Here is a 12,541-nt window from a genome sequence, read left to right as displayed (position 1 = left end):
TCAAGAAGCAACTGCTAGAGAGGACAGCCACCTCAGAGGTGACTGCCGGGGCCACCAACTGACCAGGATGTACTGTGAGCTCACCTTGTGCCCAGCACCATGCTAGGCAACTTGTAGGCCACACTAAAACAGCGGACATGGCCCTGCTTTCCGGATCGGCTGCAGATACATAGATAAATGTCACGTCCATGCCTAACCTCTCAGGGCTCATGGGGAATGTGTGGGCTGGAAGGCACCCCTCAGGAGAAGTGGGAGCAGGAAAGAAGAGCAGAGGGCTAGGTGATTCCATGGGAACCATCTATTTAAATTCTCTGGGCCTCAGTGTCCTCATCTGTACAACGGAGCACCTTATACGCTGGGCTCTCTGGGGTGCCACATCAAGGCACTCTCCCCAACTTCCAACCAGACTCTAGCTTCTTGTCCTCCTGCAGCAGGAGGGGGCAGTCCATGGCATCCCTGTCTCTCGGAATAGAACTAACGTGGGCCATGATTTATTACCAAGCAGAAGGAGAAAGCAAGCCATGCCAGTATCTTTGAGGCAGCTGGTGACATCTTCCCAGAGCCCCCCCACTGCTATCCCACCCCACCACACCCAAAATAAACAGGGGAGACACATTTTCCAGGCTCTCCCCTGACACATCTAATGGATATCAGATGGGAGCGTCCGCATAGCAAATAGAAATCTAATCTATCCCCTCGTTCAGCCAAATGGAAACAGCAGGATATCCATGGCTGAGCCTCTAGCTTCTGGCGGGGAACACGTAAAAGGAAAATGGAAACAGATTACAGTCAGTCTGATATCCAAATAACAAATAGGTATCCCGGAGAGAAATTTGTTTTATTGATGTTCGGGAAGAGATCCACTGATTTCCTTGCCTGCTCTGCCTTGCCACTTTAATTGAGGAAGGTGCTAGTTAAAAGCCAAAGGAAAAAATAAAATGAAAGAAGGTGCTTAATGTCTGGCAGGCATCTGTTCCCATGCACACACAGCCACGCGCGCGTGCGCACACACCCGCACAGTTCTCTGGAATAAAAGCTCCCAACAACACAAAGTGCCAGTTGGGACCAGCCACTGATCAGGCACAGTTCATTCTCCCAGCGGTTGACAGGTGTTCCGGGCTTCAAGCAGACAGACTGTGCACGAAGGAATCGGCCACTAGGCCTGGCGCCAGGGGGCTGGGGCCTGGGGATGTCCATTCCCCAGGGAGTTGCTGAGACCGGCCTGGGATTTAGGCAGAGAAAGGGGGTGGCCTCCTGGAGGCCAGGGAAGGCCAACAGGATCTTACCAACAACCCTCACAAAAATCTCAGCTCTGGGCCTCCCAAAATAGGAAGAGAATAGTGAAAGGAAGGCAAGCAGCTCAAAGGAAAGGACAGAAGCAAAGGTGTAAGAAAGACAAAAAGTGGGTAAGGCCCCTAGTGCCACGCCAGCCCCGGATGTTTCATTATCATTGGGGCCACAGTCTGCCTTCGAAGATGCTAGGTAGGAAGGGAGATTTTTTGATACTATAGTTTATAGGCTTTGGTTTATCTTTATGACAGACCCAATAAAAAATTTACTGGTCAGTAAAAGATCAAAGAAACTGCAAGAACTGCAGCCTGAAACATCAAAACCTCTAATGTTTCTATGGAAGCTATACCAACCATGCAAATGTACTACTTGATGGGCTAAGTTTATGGCCCTGTGCCCTGGTCCCCAAAGGGCAAAATTTTCAAGAAAACAGAATAAACAAACACCGGGACCAAGAGACACAGGAGCAGACATAATTTATAACAGAGCTGGGGTAACGATGCAGCTGACCCCATGGGGTTAGTCATTGTAATTGTAGGAAGTTGCACTGACCTAGTCCCACTTGACCCCTTACCTGCCCCCAAAGAATCTCAGAGAGGATGTGCATACTTATAAAAGCTAACAAAAGTACATGATTAACCTTCTGAGAAATCATCACAGAGAAACCGAAGATCTGAATGAGTGGAGAGTGAATGGCCCCAAATCCAGTTAAGGCAACAGAGGTATTTTACTAAGAGTACTGGCTGTGCTCCTCGCTAAGGTTTGGGAATTCCTTGGGGGATGGGGGGGGGGGTGGTATAATAATAGGAGAAGGTGCTAGGCTTGGATCTTGGAAAAGGAAGCCCAAAGTAGATCCTGCCCATTCTTCCACTGCCCAGCTCTACCCTTGTGTTCAGACCACATGTTCCAGCTCTGTCGCCCCCGACCCCCACCCCGCCGAATGCAAAACAGCTCCTCCTTGGCCATCAGGGGCCTCAGGATGTGCACACTGGCAATGGGCCTGGTGTAAAGGCCCTGGGAGCCAGCTTGGGGCCATGTGAACAGGGAATCTCCAGGTCCCAGGTGAGGGAGGGCCAGAGCAAGGCCCTCTGAAGCACAAGCTCAGGGCAAGGGCTTCATTCCCTAGGTCTGCAATGGTAGTAGCCCGAGGAACAAGCGCTGTGGGGGCTTTTCCTGCACCGGCGAAAAGGGAGAGACACAGACACACCCCAGCATTCTAGGTTCTGAAGAGCAGGTGCAGCAGTGATGAGGGGTCATCGGCACATCGGGCCTCACTGTTCACAGGCTTCCACGAGCCCCCAGTCCATGTTCATTTGGGCTGTTGGGTCATTTATCTATTATTCTGGAACAAGGAGAAGCTCCAAAGAGCAGATAGAAGTCTCTTTCCACTGCCAGGAAGAGCCCCTTTTAAATTACTGCACTGTAATTTTTCTTTATGTGTTAGCGTGCGTCAGCCCCCCTTTAGCCCAGTGGCCTCTGAGTACCCTTGTCCCTATTGCTCTACCCTTTTCACAGGGCCACCACTGGCATTTGTAGCAGAATGAGTCTTTGTTGTCTAGGACCGTCCTGCTCATTGCAGAGTATTTGGCAACCCCCGTGCCGACCCACCGAGGGAGACCCAAAAGCTGTCCTTGTCATGGACACACCAATGCCCCCACAGTTCTAAGCCCCGCCTCTTCGGTGTGCAATACAGCCTCCCGCGTCAGAACAGCTGCTCCAACTACAGCTTGGAAAGGAAAACATGGAGCCAGACATGAAGGCTCGGCCAATTGGGAGACACGGACTTGGGAATGGACCAGTACCACAGATCAGACAGAAATGGGGATGGATAAACAATCGGGGAGGGGGTGGCCCAGACAATTTGTGATCAACCTCACATACTCTTGCAGATTGATACAATCAGCAAATTGGCATTTTATTTTCCTTAACAGAAGAGAGAGGTGAAGACACGTTTGAACCCAGCTGCCACCTTGAAAGAGACAATCGGCCATTGCCCTGTCTCCCAAGGCTCCCCCTAGAATCCCTTTGGGATGTGGAAACCTGATGAGATTAAACAAATAGAGCTGTCTTTGCTCTCTTTACTCAATCCCAGGCTGCCCTTCTCCCACCTCACAGGCCGTTCTATCCCTAATGGAAGCCAATTGCTGATGAATTGCTGGCAGGTTGCTTTGCTGTCTTCCTAAGTGGCTTCCCCCCACCTAGGGTAGGAGGCGGCTGCTGGCAGGGTCAGCAAGAATGTCAGACTGTAAATGAGCTGGCCAGCAGCTCCATTCATCAGAGCAACTCAATGCAGTGCCTCAGGCCCAGACAGCAGCCAGGCCAGGATGAGTCAGAATGGAGGGTCTCTGGACCTACACTCGCCCCTCCCCTGCCTGGCAGCACTCTGCCCATTTCCCCTGCCCCCCAGTACTCAGCTTCAGGAGAGTCCTGCTCAAGGGGAGGGCTGAGGCGGGAGCACTTCAGGGTCCCAGGCAGGACTCTCCTTCTACCGTAGGAAGGGGACAGAGGATTGCAGAAGAAGGTCCAATTATCTGTACCCCGCTTTGCCAGCTTTGCCTTCCTGCAGCAGACCCACCATGGGCCCCATATTACAGGCCTTATCCCTGCCTCCCTGCACACATCCGATCCAGGCAGTTGGCCAAGGGGCCCATGGGCCCAGAATTCCCAAAAGGATGCTAAGTGGAGGTCCCCTGGGGCCTGTGGCATGTGCCCAGCACCCACGCTATCTGGGTCCTTTCCCTTGTTGCCATCTACAACTACGGGAGAAGGCCCTTGCTTCCGTGGGGACCATGGGAGACCAGTTCTGCTTCCACAGCTTGTCTCTGTTCTCCTCTGCCCTGAAACAAACCACTTGTGACACTGTGTGCCTGCTCCTGAGAGTACCGCCAAGTAATTCACGGAGTCTCTGGAACCGTGGGTTATGGACCAATAGCAGTATATGGCACACACGCTGATAATTACTCTCCTTACCATTTACTGGGCACCCACCAGCTTGCATTCGTCTCTGTACCAAGCTCTTTAGATTACATTATCTTACTTGATCCTAATAGCAATCCCGTGAGTTAGGGATTATGATGATCCCACATTTTTAAAGCGAAGGCAACTGAGGCTCAGAGAGGCTGAGTAACTTGCTGAGGGCCACCTCTGCGCCGTGCTCTACCCCATGGCACACAGTACCTAGAACAGAGACATCATAAATACTTGCCAAGTACAAGAGTGAATTAAACACTCAACTTTGTCTTCGGTGATGCAACTTTCGAACCCCACCCTGCAGCCAAACCCAGCCAGCCAAACTATTTTGTTTATCCAATAAATACCTATTGAGCACTTACTTACTCAATTTTGTTCACTGCTGTGAGGGGGTACAAAGAAGCAGCCACTGGAAAAGTTAATGGAAACATTCAACTAATAAAAAGTTAGCAGCATTTAGCATTAACTTGAATTAATTTCAAGGTTATCTGTTTCCCCTTTTAGCTAATTAAACGTTAGTGAAATGGTGCATAACTAGTTGACTACAGAGTAATGTAGCAAAAAGAACACTGGATTCGAAGTCAGGGGTCCTGGGTTCCAAAACCTCACCAGTTCCTCAGCACGTGAACATGGGCAAGACGCCTGACCTCTCTGAGCCTCTGCTTCCATTGCCAACCTGAGTCTGAGTATCTCTCAGCACCATCAAGTGTGGTCACAGCCATTTGGAGGGAAAATGCACTGCAGCAAGATTTATAAATCTTAAAGCTCCAGAAACACGGGGGATGGTTTTCTCTCTCTCTCTCTTTCTCTCTCTCTCTCTCTTTTTGAAGGTTGAAAATTAGTCCGTTGACAGTGTTTAAATTTTTTTTTTTGAAAGCAATAATGGGTAATTTGTCCATAAGCTCATAAATTTGCTTGAAACTTTCCCTGAAAACAATTTGTTCTTTCCACATAATTTGCAGAGTGACAATATAACAATGTTGCTAGACTACCATGTCAAGGATTTTTTAATTTGGTGATAGCAGAGAAGGGAAACCATAATTAAAATGAGGCAGGATACTGACATGGTTTAGTGCCAATAACCTGGTTGTTGGGTTTGCTTCTCATTTTCCACAGCATTCACACTGGGGGTGTTTTTATAGAAGTGGGGTGCCTTTCTTTTAGTCCAGCGGGACTACAGGTCTCCCTGAAGGCAAGGATGGTGTCTCCATGACCTTTTCACCATGGCTTCAGCACAGTGCCTCACTGGGAGGAAATGGTGGGTTTATTGCCTACACCTCAATTATAAAGGAAGCTTGAATGAGGGTCACGTTCAACAGAAAATGCTAAAAATTTCACATTTAGATTTGAGTTTGGGTTGAGGGTTCCTTTGGGGGAAAGCAAAGAAAGAAGGCTGATGTCTTTGGGGTGAGGTGGTTTTGGCAGGTGAGCTGAGCCTGCCACATCACCATTGGCCACGGTGATGCCAACAGGTGATGCTCAGTGAGTGTACTTCCCTTGTCCAATGCTATGCTCAGCTCACCTAATTCTCTCAACAAGTATAAAGTATAATGAGTAGTCCTGCTTTACAGATGAGGAAGCAAAGGCCCAGCACGGTCATGAAATTTGACCCCAGCCTCCACCACTCTGTCCTCATAAAACAAAACCCATAGCCTTTAAAAGGGCAGCTGAGGTTTGTGCTGACTCCAAAGCCCCGTGTTCCTGACCACTGTGTCATCTGCCTCTGGGTGCACAAGCAGAGCGAAAGTCCTCTTGCTCTCTACTCAAAATGAGATCATTCTCCAACTTTCCAAAGAGCAGGGAGCCAGAGAGAATGATGATTTTTTTTTTCATTCAGGTAAGTCCAGATTTGTGCCCAGAATGACGAAACTGAGCAGCACTTGGCTTCTGGCCAGTCAGTGTGGTTGTCTTTCCATTGACTGTGACTGATCCAAGTTGGGACACTACTGACTTAATTTTGCAAACCTTCAAGTGTACTGGAGACAAGCTGGGTGCCAGCGCTAATGTGCAGACTAGCAAGAGGTGTTTTTTGGTCAAGAATGTCTATCCCTCCCAGGCTTGAACAGAGTGCAATGTGGGAGTTGAAAGCAGGAGAAATTACTTGGCCTGTTCCCAAGTATTTTTAATAGCAACATCCTTCAATTTCTCTCCCTTGGCTTGACCTAACCACAGGAGGAGACAGATGCCTGGCAAGCCATGAATCTTGCTCAGAAAGCCAACTCTCTTCAACTGTAAATGGAGCCATGTGAATCAGGAGCCTGGTCCGGTGACTGGCAATCATAGGACATCGCAACAGGACACGTGTGCACATGCAGACACACACCCCAGCAGTCCTATCAGCACTAGGGCCCCAAGGCATTCGTGGTTCCTCACTGACCCAATCTCAGTGGGGGACATACATCGTCAAACTCTCCAACAAGGTAATAAAAGACTCTTCCACATGGAGAATACTGAATGAATATTTATCATCTGTAAACTCCAAAAAAATCTAGCTCTCAAAATGTTTCAGGTCTCTAGCACACTTTTAAGCAACTTCGAGTTAAATCTTTTAAATTGTTAAACTTAAATGATGACCCTTATTTAACTACAATGATATCATAAATAAGAGATGAACCTTTTAGCTTGTTAGTAACTGGTTTATTCACACCCTCCACTTGTGAAATATTGCCTCTGCCCACAAGGAGATCGGGCCTAGCAGGACCGATGAGACACGTCCCTAAATCATCTCAATTCAAGGTACCAGGTCATCAGTGCCACATGTGCAGTGTTAAAAGGGAAAAGGGACATTAGCTTCTTGGTGGGCAATCAGAGGAGACTTCCTGGAGGAGTCTCCTAGGAGAGGAAGTTGAAGAACAAGGAGGACTTTACTAGATAGATTTGGAGGGAACAGCGGGGAAAGGAGAAAGATTCAGAATTGGGTTAATGGAATGAAAAGTGGGCCAGTTTAACTTGAGCATGAAGTTTATGTAGGGTGATGAGTGGGAGCTAGAATTGGGAATGTAAATTGGGACCAGATTATGCTGAGTTTTGAATGTCAAGGTAAGGCTTCTGGGGTTTATTTGGGACACAATGGGGAGCCGTTGAAGGTTATTGAGCAGGGAAGACAAATGATCAAATTAGCTTGTTCCTAGTCCCTGTTTTCTGAGATCATAAGATCCTTTCTGGCAGATACTACATACAACCTTAGACAGAAGCCAAACCGCTCTCCCAGGCAGCGGCTAACCTGGCGGTGCTTCCTGCCTGCTCTCCATGCCCAGAAAGCTCTTGAACAAGTCCCCTTTCTGGGCATGCAGCCTGGGTCAGCTTCCCCGAAGCTCCTCTCCCTAACTCCTGCTTTATGGAACACACGCCACATTTTTAAATGAGGCTCCAGATTCTTCCGTAGCCATGATTCAATAACACCAAACCTTTTTCCCAGAAAAATAAGTTAATTGATGATTGCCTTAATTATAAATTTTTCAACTACAAATTTATTTTTAAATGTTGGCCCCTGCTACAGTTTGCCTTTAATAGAATCTTGTATGCAATGCTCCTGGATTTCATACAAAATCATATTTTTAGGGGCGCCTGGTGGCACAGCGGTTAAGCGTCTGCCTTCGGCTCAGGGCGTGATCCCGGCATTATGGGATCGAGCCCCACATCAGGCTCCTCTGCTGTGAGCCTGCTTCTTCCTCTCCCACTCCCCCTGCTTGTGTTCCCTCTCTCGCTGGCTGTCTCTATCTCTGTCAAATAAATAAATAAAATCTTTTTTTTTTTAATTATATTTTTAATTAGCCTGGGCTTTGAAGTTGGGCCCGTCAGATTCAGAATCCTTGGTCTACCACGTGCTAGCTCTGTGACCTTCAGCAAATCAACTGCCATTTCTGGGCCTCAGTACACTCATCTGCAAAATGTGGGCAATTATGCCTTTCCCACCCGGGTGTTACCAGAACTAAATGAAATTAAACACATGTGGAGTGCCTAGCCAAGTGGCAGACACTTTGAAGGACTCAACAAGTATCCTATCTCCCATTCCCTCTCTCACCCCTTCCCCTTCCCCTGCCCTTGGAGGCAAGAAGTGTGCTTTATTCCAAGGCTAGATGTATTAGCCTCTTGCGATGTTCTACGGAGAGGGAGGCAGTGCTGGTGTTTGGAACCAGCATAAACTGTAGGTGTGGGAAAGAACTGGGTTCAACGTCTGGCAGTTCTCCCCAGCAGTGTGACTTGGGTAAAGACCTGCTCCTCTCCAGGCTTCAGTCCCCTCCTATGAGAAATACCACCTGCCACGTGCAATCACTGTGACGATCCCCTGAACGGACACAAGCAGTGCTCCTTAGCACCAGCCCTCTCGCTTAGTAAGGCTCGACACATGCTAGCATCGGAAGCTTCCAGCAGTCAAGCTCCACAAGTTTGAGGACCACTGGGCTCAGACCTTTCCCCTCTCCAACCCACCTTCTCCGTTCCCCTTTCTTCTCTTTTTGTCAAAATTTTCCATCCTCTGGCATTCACCCTTCCTCCTAGGATAGGAGGATTTCCACATTAAATGAGCACATGCAGGGAAGGCACTTACTGCTGGAGGCCGAACCACACTAAAACGACCCATGGTGTGCCAAGCATCTTTCTCCTGACTGCAGCCCACTTCATCGGCTCTGCCATCATGGCCTCTTCCGGGGCATCTTGTGGCGCTCTCCAAATTCACACTCACAAGCCCACAGCAGAACCAGTCCTTTTACCTGCAACAACAACAAAACCCAGGGTCCTTGAAAAGCACAACTGGGGAGGGGGGCTCATTTCCTGGGGGAAGCCAGAGGGGTCAGCAGCCAGGACAGAGGAAAGCCAGGCCCGTGGGCCCAGCAAAGGAAGCCAAGTGGATGATTTCCTACCAGCTCTTTGTCCATTTTGCTGAAATCAAAGCTCATAGCCATCTCTCTCCCTTAATCAAAGCAACTGCTATTTCTGCTAACTTGCCCTGCAGACAGTAATTAACTCTCTACCAAGCATGGCCAGATCCTGCAGAAGTCAGTGCCTCATGAGACAGAGGGGTCCCCAAATAGCACCCCTCCACGCATCGGGGAGGAGTAGCTGTTTGTCCTCTGCCCCCGCGTCCCCTGCCAGCCCAGGAGAGCTGGGGACTTTGGCCACAGAAACTCAGCCTCCAAGAAGGGAATTATCCTGTCTTCCTAAAAACCAGAGAAATTCCCTTGCTAAGGGAAGGCTCAAAGTATGAAAATAATCAATGTTCCCAGCCACGCTATCCAAGGGTCTTCTGTTGTCCAGGAGGGTCTTCGGACAAAAGAAGACCGCCACAGCCTCGGCAAGGTGAATGGGCGACCCCTAAAGATGATCCAGCCACATACACAGCAATTCAAGCTATTGGAACCTGCCTCTGGGCAAGGAGCAAGTTGCCTGAGTGGACTTCTGAGTCCGTGGTAAGGGTGGTGGTCACACAGCCCACATTTATGCAATCCACCAGTCCATCTCCAAAGTCCTGGTGGCCTGTTACCAGAAATCCACGGATGGGGCTTCTAAGAAGGAGATCAAAGGCATCCTCATCCAGTGCAACCAGACCCTGCTGGTAACCAATCCCCCAAGCTGCAAGTCCAAAAGATCTGGTGGTCCTGGCGCTCAGGCTCACTACCAGAAATACTGCTGATAAGCCCATCAGGGACATCAGGGTTCATCTTTATAATAAACAATGTTTGGGGCACCTGGGTGGCTCAGTCGGTGAAGCATCTGCCTTTGGCTCAGGTTATGATCTCAGGGTCCTGGGATCAAGCCCCACATTGGGCTCCCTGCTCAGCGGGAAGCCTGCTTCTCCCTCTCCTCCCTGCTCGTGCTGTCGCTATCTCTGTCTCTCTCAAGTAAATAAAAAAAAGCCTTAAAAAATATTTAAAAAAAATATATATATATATAATAAACAATTGTCGCAGGACTTAAAAAAAATAAAGGGTGAAAATAATCACTTCTGATTTCATTTGCTTTGCTGTTTACCACTCATTGACCCCTCACCTCTTAAAGTTAGAAAAAAAGTCATCTGGCTTTTTCATTTCACTGTGGGGAAACAAGGTTGGAGTGGCTGTGAGACTTGCCCAAGGTCATCGGAAGTGCGTTTGGCTGAGGGTTCCTTCCGCTGGTTCCCCAGGGGCAGACACAGCCCTGGAAGCAAACACCAGCACAGACGTTGACACTGAGTCTGTCCATTTCTCAATGAGATTCATACTGAGCACATACTGTGCACCAGACTCTGTGCTAGTCACGTTCATGTATATGATTTCATGGCATTGTCTTGTTCAGTGCTGGACTCCTCCCAGCATTGGCACATACTAGTTGCTCCGTAATGAGGGGTTTCTTCTTTGTCTTGGGAGCTGGGGATGGAGTAGCGAGAGTGGCTTTAGAGTCAGTCTGGGTTTTTGAACCTCATCCCTGCCACCTGTCAGCTTTTTTGGCCTTTACCTCTCTAAGCCTCAGTTGTCCTATCTCCAAATGGAGGTAACGACTAAGGGAGCATGGTGGTAAGTTTTCAAGTCAGTGTATGTGAAGGACCTCTTACACATAGTAGGTAATCAGCCAATTATAGCAGTTCCTGTCATTGAACATGCTGCTATTGACCAGCTCCTTGAAGCCTAATCATCTCAGAAGTTAAGACACACAAATACATAACCACAAAGTGAAGCAGAGAAGAAACCAGTGGTGGGCCATGCAGGTTCCAGGGGTGCCCTTATGTCTGGGAATGACGGAAGGCTTCCTGGAACAGGTGCCATTGTAGCTGAAAGAGTTGCATGGATTGAGGGGGAAGCGGTGATGCTGAGAAAAGAGGAAACATAAGGATGAGGAAGCAAGAGAATGCAGCAAGTATTCCGGTCCAAGAGTGCAAGGATCTAGAATTTGGGGAAGACTGGAAGTTTAGGAGAGTGAAGATAAATCTGGAAAAATAAGTAGGTGTCAGTTTGTGGTGGCTCAAGATTGCAGATCTTATTCTGCTGACAATGTGGAGTCAGAAAAACATTTCAAATAGGGTAATGGTATGAAAAGGGCTGAGACTTAAAATGATTAATTGGGCCAAGTGTCTAGCTTCATTTGGAGGACAGACATGAGAGAAGAAGCTATTGCAATGGATCCAACTTGAGCAAATGAAGGCCTGACATAGGGAGTAACAGGGGGAGGGAAAGATAAAAATGAATGTAAAACAAAGATCAGAGGTACGAGAGGACTGAGCCACAGACTGGATGTAGAAATGAGGGAGAGGGAGGGCAGGAGGAAGGCGAGAAATGGAGATGCCATAAATCCAAGTGGGAAAGTGGCAAGAGTTGATCGGAAGCACAGAGAAAGAAAGACCAGGAGGTTACCTTGGAAGGAGGGCTGGGGAGACCTGGTAATGTAGAAAGAGCTGTGGAAAGAAAGACAAGACGCAGGAGAGAGAGAGAAACTGGGACAGTAAGATCCTGTGTGAGGCCAGAAGCCCTCCTGGTGCCCTTGGTCAGGACAAGGGGTAGGGAGTGGAAACCAAAGGAAGACACAGAAGAACTGTAAGCTGGACTGAAGGAAAAGTGAATTTATTCATGGATATTCTCATTCCTTCCATTAACATCCACTGAGTGCTTACTACCTGCCAGTCAGAAAGCTGACCCTTCTGAGCCTGCATGAGACTCCCCAGCAAGTTAGAAGCAAGGCCAGCTGCTATGGGGGAGGGTTCAGGGTCCTTGAGAACTTATTAAAAATGCCAATTCCCTGGCCCGACCCCTAAGGAAACCAGTTCAGGATCACTCTCCAGTGGCTCTTTGGGAGACCACAGCTGGAGAGGTTGAATTAAAAGCTCGTGAGAGTTTTGGGGTCATGGCTGAGGCCCCAGAGGTGTAGCAGACCCAGGCTGCACTTCACAGCCTGGGAGTGTGTGGGAAGCAGATGTGGGGCTCTCCATCACTGGCATGCACAGAGGGAGCAGAAAGGGGGGGAAAGGGGTGACTGAGGACATCACTAAGGGAGCGCTGCAAATGGCCCAACTCTCGTCTCCATAAGGCCTAGCACATTCCCATTTCTGACCTCATCTTCCACCTTCTCCAATTCGTGAGAAACCTTTCAGGAGTTCCAGGGAACCAGATACCCTAAGGCTTCTAAGCTTCCTTCAGCTCTGATCTTTAATTACAATTACATTTAACACATCCAACAATCAGATCCGTTCAAAGGAGGAGACAGTCCTCATGATAATGCCTGATGTTTGTGATGAACGTCACAGTTTTCAGCAGTTTCATGCATATTACCGTACATTATATTATACTAGCATTTCTTCAAGTATGATCCACAG

The 12,541-nt window shown here is 48.5% G+C and overlaps 1 long non-coding RNA gene across 1 annotated transcript in view; it reads right to left on the bottom strand.

The window, feature by feature from the left end:
• Window positions 1-12,541, bottom strand: part of LOC121102925 — a 102,448-nt gene that overhangs the window by 19,711 nt on the left and 70,196 nt on the right. The window contains exon 2 of the long non-coding RNA XR_005835075.1: window positions 8,810-8,972. This is a non-coding gene — a long non-coding RNA (uncharacterized LOC121102925). The remainder of the gene's footprint in view (window positions 1-8,809; window positions 8,973-12,541) is intronic.

The sequence above is a fragment of the Ursus maritimus genome, unplaced genomic scaffold, assembly GCF_017311325.1.
Source record: "Ursus maritimus isolate PB19 unplaced genomic scaffold, ASM1731132v1 scaffold_16, whole genome shotgun sequence".
In the NCBI taxonomy this organism is placed as follows: Eukaryota; Metazoa; Chordata; class Mammalia; order Carnivora; family Ursidae; genus Ursus; species Ursus maritimus.
This window is presented reverse-complemented; position numbering and strand designations above follow the sequence as displayed.